Raw genomic sequence first — 10,673 nt, 5'->3', positions numbered from 1 at the left:
AGATCAGAGTGGATGCATGAACTCTCCCTCCACCCCCACAACCTACCTGTCCAAATCAGAACACTCTGAGGTAGCAGGACACAAAGATTACTTTTAACCACTACATTGAAAGGCAGATTGAAGAGAACACTTCTTGCTGGATGAATTAAGAGAAGGAGGGAATAGAAATATTGTGCTTGTAGGACCACTTAGATCTGGAGAAACCAAGTTGAAACCATTCAAATTTTGCTTGAGAAAGCAACTGATGTCAAAACTGGGGTCAGAGATGACAATGGGACCTGAACCTACCACAAAAATCCACCTGTCACAGTTCTGGTGAATTCTATACATTGTTTCAGCAAAGGAACTCTGTTAACTCTATTAGCCACATTTGACCTTGGTTTCTGAGAAGGGAATCCCAATAATAGCAGCTTGTTATGTGATTTTTTAGTGAAAACACTGCCCTATGTTTACAGAATCTACAACACCAAAATATTAGGCAACCTTTCTACTTAATCATCCAGGACACTTACAACCTTTTGCATTTTTTTAAAGACTTTATTTTTTTAAAGATATACTTATTTATTTGAATTGAGGGAGGGCCAGAGGGAGAGAGAGAATCCCAAGCAGACTCCCTACTGAGCACAGATTCTGACATGGAGCTCAGTCTCACAACCCAGAAGATCATAGCCTGAGCCAAAATCATAAGTCAGACACTTAACTGACTGAGCAACCCAAGCATCCTGCAAAAAAAGACTTTAGATTCATGGGTTTGGTAGGGGGTGGGAGGAGCATTGGCATGGAAGGAAAACATATCCTCCCTCAAATAAACTCTTTACTTTGATAGAATTGAATGAGGAATGCCTTGAGATTCCTCTTTACATTACTCTCTTTCACGGGTGAGTCCCTTAGAAAGGGTAAGTCAAACCCCCTATTTCTGAATATCTGTTATACACATGATGCCATCAGTGACCACTTACTATCACAAAAAGACATAAGCAGCACTGTTATAAAAGAATAAAATTATTTTTATGGCTAATAGCCCCCCAAAGAACACTGTGCTATGGTCATATTCATAGAACAATAGTTTTCTACAGACTCTGAGTCTATTTTTCACTAAAATCAGGCATCTGCCCATGGTTACTCTCACAATCTCTGCCAGAAGTAATAAACGAATGGGCCCTGGGCTACATTCAGTCTTCAGATAGCTTTGGTTTGGCCCTCCCAGTATGTTTTTAAGGAATGAGTCACATCATGGAGTAATGCTGGTCTAACACTCCCATTAGGTGTCCCTGAATTGAAGTGGCCAAGGGGGCCACCAGACCCATTGAATTGAACACACACCTGAGCTGGCCTGTTGGATCGAGTGTCACATCAGACTCCCTGCATGGAGCCCGCTTCTCCCTCTGCCTGTGTCTCTGTCTCTCTCTTGCGTATCTCTCATGAATAAATAAATAAAATCTTTTTTTAAAGTGTGTAATCCAAAAGAGGCTGCATTTTTCCTTCACTTTCCCAGAAGTTTGTCATTCATAATTATATTTGGATTGAGTTAGATATGAAAGATTACATTCCCTGAGCACACATCCTTGCAAAAACTGGTCACAGATGCTTTGCATAGTGGGAATAGACTAATATTTAAATCTGTCTGCACACTGGAGATAATTTACACATATTTGATTATTTATGGTATTAGACCTCCTTTACCAAGTTCTTGGTTTAGTGGAAGAATAGGAACCAAATATTCTATTAACAAATACATTTAAAAGAGCTTTTAACCTTATTCTTGTACAGAAAGAAGCAAACCCCAAAATGACTTTGTTTTTAGAGAGAAGGTTGATACTTGTTGTGTATTTATTTTTGGTTTTGTCATCAATAACCAACGAAAAATATGCTGGAAATTTTAAGACAATGAGGTACCCAAAAGTCAGTTAATACGCAGCTGCCATTCCAATCCCCAATTTAATTTTACCTTCATCCCCATTTAGCATCAAATCCTGGGAATCTTCAGTTCAGACACCTTTGCAGGTGCTACACATAACTAACCTTTCAATAAGATTAACTGCCAGACTGTGACATTTGATGTGTGATAAAGCAAGGCTTTGTGAATTTTAAATGATTCTGCAGATGAAGTTGAGATACAATAAAGCATTCTTAAAATATAATTTAGGGACCAGTTACTAGCAAACATTAATTGCAAGAAAAATATATAAACACAAAAGAGTTAATCTGTAGGAATCAAACTTTTGGATATATTTCGTGGGGCATCTTAAATGAAAGGCCACCTACAGATGGGGTAACTTTGACTGCCATTGTTACTATGGCATACTGCATACCAAACACCTACTGGGAAAGAGAAAATGGTATGATAATCTTCCTTTGCACACTACAAAAGTAATAATAACAATAATTGATGTATATTAATTTCAACTTCATAATTACCTAAACTTCTCGATTCTTTTGAGTTTTCAATTTAGAAATGAACCATCTGAGACCCAAAGAGATTATAAGGTTTGTAGAGAAAGTCTCTTCCAGTCTATTCCTCTGACTCCTGTGTCAATCTCTTTAAGTCTCTGGATAAATTGTTTCCTAAATTTTCCTGATACAAACAAAACAAAACAAAACAAAACCTTCCCCCACAGATTCCAATTCAGTTATGGTGGAGTAGGCTTGGGAATCCAAATTAGATCAGTCAACCTGGAAAGCATTGGCCACCCAGCTAACAAGTTTAGTCCTAGAAAGTTGATTCTGACACTCACTTCCACATTCAACCCAGATTTTATGGGCATCCATATTATCGGGACAGAAGAGAAACATTTCAGTTTATAAATACACAAATCACTTCTGACTGAGGTTTAAGGAATGTTTACTCCATTAGAGACTAGCCAAGTTTTTCACAGAAAAGTATTTAAGAGTGTCTTTTCAAATTTAGAGAATATTTATTTTAGATTTCCATTATATATGCTGAAAAACTGCAGATGTGTTTCATGTATACATTATTTTAAAAAATCTTTACATTAGTCCTGTGTTGATATTAGTTAAGTCTCATTTTAGATGATGAAGAAAGTGTATTTGATTAATTTCAAGCAGGAATAAGAAATAATTCACCCTACTGCCCTTTGTTTCAATTTGTCCAACGGAAAGGGAAGGCCAAACAGTAGACCTATGCCTGAAAATTTTGAAAATGCATTGTTATACTTTATGAGAATCCACATTTGGTGCTGACCATATCTACCCACAACCATACCTCCCACCTCCATGCACCACATTAAGCAGAGCCTCAACCAACTAGCCAATTAAGAGTCCACTAATAAAAATAAGCATGTGTTGCCCATTATTTTATGCAAATCAGGAGAAATCTGGTTAAAATAAATAATAACCATAGCTAAGAACTCTTACTGTCAATTAGCACACTAGGGATAAGGATTGGCAGTTATGTAAAAACTAGAATTTTTTAGATTATACTTTATATTTTAAAAGCAAAGCAACACTTAAGGTAGAAAAATTGGAAGGTACATTTAAGTGGAAATATAAAAAAAAATCACTCATGGATGAAAGTACAAACAGGTAGTCAATGTCATTATTGAGTGTATTTCATTATTTCATGGATAGCATATGTTCCATGCACAGAATGTGTGAGAAAACTGGTGTTCAGTTTTAATGCTTTCATAATATTCCATTGACTGTATTTCAATACTTTAGTTAATTCTATCTTCTAATACATTTGTTATTTATCATGTTTTTGCTATATTTTACAATATTTGGATGAAAATCTGTGTATCATTATCTTTATTATTTATTATTATTTCTTCATTATACATTCTTATTTATGGAATCACCATCTAAAATCTTATACCTTTAAACTAAGGGGAAAAAATGTTAAATCCTTAGATTTCATTTTCAAAATCACTGAGGCTTCTGGGAAAAACAAGAGAATGCAAAAAATATAAAATAGGTGAAGATGAATCAATGTTAGAGATAAGAATTTACATTGGTAACTTTATAATCTATCCAGAGTAGTACCTTGTATGTCCAATAATACTGCAGAGCTCAATATTTAATAGTAAAGAATATGAGTGACGCTAAGAAGGTAAAAGGATAAATGTGAATTTTGGCTCTGTCACTAACTACTCGGCTGATCTTGAACAAGGTACTTATCTAAGTTCCAGTTTTCTCATGTATAATATGAATAGCAAACAAAGCTGTTCCTGAAACATAATAAGCACTATAAAAGTGGTCATTTGTGAGGGTTAAGTTTTAGGAATAATAATCATCAGCATATTATTCATAATATTATTGAAATATATGCTTTCCAAAGACAAATTATATTCTGTAAATCTTGTTATGTTTAGCAGTAAGGATTTCTTGGAACAAATCCAAACTCTTTTTTACACTCTTTTTTCATGGGCCAGTCCTTTAAGTGATGAACTTTTGTGAGTGAAGTATTAAGAGTTGATATAGGAAATAAAAGAAAAATCTTAAGTAGGGCTTAATAACTTTAGTAAGATTCAAAAGACATGATTTCTAATATAAGAGCAGAAAGCCAACAGGAGAAACTGATTGATATGAGACTAGTACTGCATGAGTTAAAAAGGAAGAAATGCTTTCAAGGAAGCCAAAAACATACTAGCATACTCAAAACACCATTGGAGGCAGGATTGAGCAGAATTATTAGTGCTGCAAAGTAGATCAATGATATAGAGACATATGTTGGCCAGTATTGTATTTAACTTTAAAAAAAATCTGTTTATAATGAAATTGGCTTCTAATTCAATTATTTTGGACTGTCTTTATCTGTTTGGTATTAGAGCTATATGACCTCATTAAATGAAATTGATAAGTGTTCCATCTTCCAAATTCTGAAACAACTCACAGAAGATAGGCTTTTTGAGATTTTGGTAGAGATCACTTTGAAGTCATCTGAGCTTGACAATTTTTCAAGATGGAAATTTTAAACCAGCACTTCCGTGTCTTTTATAGCTTTTTGTTTGTTCAAGATTTTATTTTGGAGGGGGTAGTTAAATACGGTATTTTATGATTTCCAAGAAAGTTGTTCATTTCTTCTAGATGTTGAAGTATATTGGTGTGCAAAAATTCATAATATTTTTCTTAAATATTTTATTTATTTATTTGAAAGAGAGAGAGTAAGTGAGAGCATGAGTGGGGTGAGAGGAGCTGATGTGGGACTCAATCCCAGAACCCTGAGATCATGACCTGAGCCAAAGATAGACAACTTATTGAGCCACCCAGGTGCCCCTATTCATATTTAAAATTTTAAATGTATACCTTGTTTTCTTTTTCTCATTCCATTCTCTACAATATTTGCATCTTTTTTCTCTTTTTCCTTGCTAAGTCATGTCCAAAGTTTGTCTATACTATAGTACTCATAATCATTTCTATTGTTTTTTGTTATTGCAAGTGAAGACATTTAATTTTTGCTTTTATTGTTTTTAATGCTTTGTATAGCTTTAAATTTTACTTTTTAGGGATCCCTGGGTGGTGCAGCGGTTTAGTGCTTGCCATTGGCCCAGGGCGCGATTCTGGAGACCCAGGATCGAATCCCACGTCGGGCTCCCAGTGCATGGAGCCTGCTTCTCCCTCTGCCTGTGTCTCTGCCTCTCTCTCTCTCTCTCTCTCTCACTGTGTGCCTATCATAAAAAAAAAAAAAAAAAAAAATTTACTTTTTAAAATATGCCTATTCTTTGGGGCACCTGGGTGGATCAGTGGTTGAGCATCTGCCTTCAGCTCAGGTCATGATCCTGTGGTCCTGGGATCAAGTCCCACAACAGGCTTCCCACAAGGACCCTGCTTCTCCCTCTGCCTATGTCTCTGCCTCTCTCTGTGTATCTCTCATGAATAAATAAATAAAATCTTTGAAAAAAACTATTCTTTCTGTCCTTCCCTGTTTTTTTTCCCTAGGTTTAAAAATTGAAATTTTAATACATTTCATATTGAAAATGAAAAGTTTCAGACTTTTATCTGTGAAGTGTATTTAAATTGTATTTTTCTATAAAGTGTATATTCTCTTATACAAGAATTATTTAAAATATAATTTTTAAAAGTTCCATATCTAATTTTAGCTATTGTTTGGTTATTTGTTTCTAATTTTATTGCAATGTAGTGAAAGAACACAATCAGTGTAGAGCTTTTTGTTGTTGTTTTGTTTTCTTTTGAGTTTTTGGAATTTACTGAGATTTTCTATGTGGTCTAGTTAAAATGCCTGCTTTTTTGTGAATGAGCCATCGTCTAAGAAGCATACGTTTTCTCTGTCGTAGGTAATGATCTCTCTATATATATATCTTTCTACTTACCAAGAATAGTATGCACATATTAGATGACGTAATTAGTCAGGTTAGTTATACCTTCTATCTTTGCATATTTCAGTCTATTTGGTTGTATCAGGTTCCATGCAAGATGCATTAAACCATTGAACTATAATTATTGATTTTGCCTTTCTCAATGTTCTGATATAATTCACTAATTTATCTGTTTGGGACAATATTATGATAGTCATAGTATTCCTGGAGCCAGTACACACTACTCATGAGAGCCGATTGTTAATTACCAGGAATTTCACAAGAGGTTGAACATGATCATTACTATATATTAAATTATATGATTTATGAATAAATACATTATAGTAAAAATGAAAGTAATACTCAAAACATATACTTTCTAAATATTCCACTACATTTACAAAGGAAGAAAGATACTTTTACAATGCATACCTCTGGCAGACACCAAGTTATTCAAATGAGCAAAGGTCATTTCACCAACAACAGAACAAACTAACACTAGGTACCTCTGGAGTGATGCAAAGGAAAGTTATCAACACTAAGGTGCATACATTTATATATTTGAGCTGAATCTAACCATTTGCCCTGGAAGGAGATTTCTACTATTATAGATTAATTTGCCTCTTCTTGGATATCATATAAATGGAATCATACAGCATGCACTTATTTGTGTCTGGTTCTTTTATTTAACATAGTGGTTTCTGAGATGTATCCATGTCAGTTACATGAAGCAATATATTGTTCCTTTTTATTGTTGTGTAGCATTCTATTATGTCAATATAGCATAATTTTTCATCTATTATCCTATTGTTAGACATTTATTTGCTCTCATTTTTAATTACTCTAAATAAGTTGTCAAGAACATTCCTCTACAGATCTTTTTATTGACAAATATTTTCATTTCTCTTGGGTGAGTACCTTAGAGCTGAATTTCTGTGTCACAGGGTAGGACAAATAGACGCTTAGCTTATTAAGCTATTAACCAGTGGTTTCATCCCTGCAGTGCATGAGAGCCGAGTTCCTCATCACCTTCCCCAAATATGATATTATCAGGAATTTTTTTGTTTTCTGTTTTATTTTTTATTTTTTAGCTATTCCAGTAGATATGAGGCAGTAACTTTTTGTGGTTTTATTTTGCATGTCCCTAATAACTAGTGATATTGAACTTTTTTTTTTTTGAGCTTATTGACTATTACTATATTTTCTCTTTTGAACTGTTTGTTCTTTTCTCATTTTTTAAAATTGAGTTGTCCTTATTCCTCTTTTTATTGTTAATTAGAAGGAGGTTCTTAGGTATATAAATATTCCTTTGCCAGATAGATGGATTGGATGGAGTCCTTTGTCAAATATATGTACTAGAATTTTTTCCCCATCTGTGGCTTTCCTCTTCATTTTGTAATGATAACTTTTCATGAGATCTTATGTCCTCACTATATGTCCCAGTGGGCCCTAGATTCAGACTCAGTGTGTAATTTCTGTGTCCCTGACATAAAAACACCACTTTCCCTAAAAGGTTTGGTTCATGCCTTCCATTCTACCCCTCCATCTTCCACCACCACCATCTTCCCACTCCTCTCCTCCCACCACAGGGAACAACATCAGAAATCAAGTTTGGGAAACTAGGTTTCCTTATTGTTATTGTTATTGAATTTCATTTTGACTAGACCTCTCAGTGTAAAGATTACAAATTATTCCTATTTTAAAAAACACGAATTTAAATATCCCGGCAAATTCAATTCTAACAACATACTTTTCTCTCCTCTTTCCTAATTTTGAAAAAAACAAATTCCAAAACAAAATGTATTTATTCATTTTCTCTATCACTTAATTCATACAAAATATTTTCAAAACATATTCATTCTCTCTACTGACATCAAACCTCCCATATAAAGTTCAAAATTTCTTTGTAAAGAACCTAAGGCTGTACTCTGATGAAATGTAACTTAAAATATTCTTTTTTCCAGTGTGTTTTTACTATACATATATATGTACATATATATGTGTATATATACACATGTATAATACATATGTTTGTATATAATATAAACAAATACATATATATATTTGTATTCAATTTTAGGAGTACCGTTTTTTTGCATTTGTCTTGATTTTATTTTGTTTTTGAATATGTAAAACATTTACTTGATCCTAATTTCAATAAAATATAAAAAGGTAAACTCTTTAAAGCTTCTTTTCCATTTCTATTCCTTCTACATTGTTCCCACTGACTCGTCTACAGGTAGAAATTTGAACTAGACTTTGTGTTATCATTTCTGTGTTTCTTTATAAAATACATAATAGATGTGTAGAGCTAAATAAAAATGTATAAACACATAATAAATCTGATGGTATATGTGTAAAATATATAAGTATTTATTATATCACACACAATATAAATGTATATATGTGTATATGTATATATATAGTCATCTTCTCTCATTTTCTACAGAAGGTAGCTTACTTGATTTTTTCATTTGCTTTTATTGAAGTTCAATTTGCCAACATATAGTATAACACCCTGTGCTCATCTCATCAAGTACCCTCCTCAGTGCCGGTCACCCAGTTACCCCAACCTCCTCCCCACCTCCCGTTCTGCAACCCTTTGTTCGTTTCCCAGAGTTAGGAGTCTCTCATGGTTTATCTCCCTCTCTAATTTTTCCCCACTCAGCTTCCCTTCTCTCCTTTATAATCGCTTATAATCCTTTTCATTATTTTATATATTCCATGTATGAGTGACATTATGATTCTCCTTCTCCGATTGACTTATTTCACTCAGCATAATACTCTCCAGGTCCATCCACATTGAAGCAAATGGTGGGTATTCATCTCTTCTGATGGCTAAGTAATATTCCATTCTATATATACCACACCTTCTTTATCCATTCATCTGTCAAAGGAAATCATGCCTCCTTCCACAGTTTGGCAATTGTGGACATTGCTGCTATGAACATTGGGGTGCAGGTGTCCTAGCATTTCACTACATCTGTATCTTTGGGATAAATACTGCAATTGCTGTGTTGTAGGGTAGTGCACTTGCTGAGTTGTAGGGTAGCTCCATTTTTAACTTCTTGAGGAACCTCTACACTGTTTTCCAGAGTGGCTATACCAGTTTTCATTCCCACCAACAGTGCAAGAGGGTTCCCCTTTCACCACATCCTCTCCAACATTTGTTTGTTTTCTGTCTTGTTAATTTTTACTATTCTCACTGGTGTGAGGTGGTATCTCGTTGTGGTTTTGATTTGTATTTCCCTGAAGGCAAGTGATGTGCAGCATTTTCTCATGTGCTTGTTGGCCATGTCTATGTCTTCTTTGGAGAAATTTATGTTCATGTCTTCTGCCCATTTTGTGATTGGATTTTTTGTTTCTTTGAGTGTTGAATTTGAAGTCAGTCTAGACGTTGGACAACAGCCCATTGGACACTATTTCCAGTTCATTTTTGCTTTTGTTTCCTTTGACTTCATAGATGTATATTGCAAGAAGTTACTATGGCCAAGTTCAAAAAGGATGTTGCCTGTGTTCTCCTCCAGTGACTTTGAAGTATTCTTGTCTCAGATTTAGATCTTTCAGCCATTTTGAGTTTATCTTTGTGTACGGTATAAGAGAATAATAGTCTAGTCTCATTCTTCTGCACGTGGCTGTCCAATTTTCCCAACACTATTTATTGAAGAGATTGTCCTTCTTCCAGTGGATAGTCTTTCCTGCTTTGTCGAATATTAGTTGACCATAGACTTGAGTGGCCATTTCTGGGTTCTCTATTCTGTTCCATTGATCTATGTGTCTGTTGCCAGTGTGCCAGTACCACACTGTCTTAATGATCACAGCTTTATAATACAGCTTGAAATCTGGAATTGTGATGTCCCCAACATTGGTTTTCTTTTTCAATATTCCTCTGGCTATTCAGGGTCTTTTCTGATTCCATACAAATCTTGAGATTATTTGTTCCAACTCTCTGAAGAAAGCCCATGGTATTTTGATAGGAATTACACTGAACTTGTAAATTGCCCTGGGTAGCATTGACATTTTCACAATATTTATTCTTCCAATCAATGAGCATGAGATGTTCTTCCACCTCTTTGTGTCTTTCTCAATTTATTTCATAAATGTTCTGTAGTTTTTAGGGTATAGATCCTTTACCTCTTTGTTTAGGTTTATTCCCATGTTATCTTATGTTTTTGGGTGCAATTGCAAACGGGATTGATTCCTTAATTTCTCTTTTTTCAAGCTCATTGTTAGTGTATAGAAATTCCACTGATTTCTGCGCATTGACTTTGTATCCTGTCACATTGGTAAATTGCTATATGAGTTCTATCAATCTTGGGGTGGAATTCTTTGGGTTTTCTATATACTGTATCATGTCATCCGTGAACGGGGGGGGTTGATTTCTTTGCCAATTTGAACATC

This window comes from Canis aureus, chromosome 19, assembly GCF_053574225.1.
Source record: "Canis aureus isolate CA01 chromosome 19, VMU_Caureus_v.1.0, whole genome shotgun sequence".
In the NCBI taxonomy this organism is placed as follows: Eukaryota; Metazoa; Chordata; class Mammalia; order Carnivora; family Canidae; genus Canis; species Canis aureus.
This window is presented reverse-complemented; position numbering follows the sequence as displayed.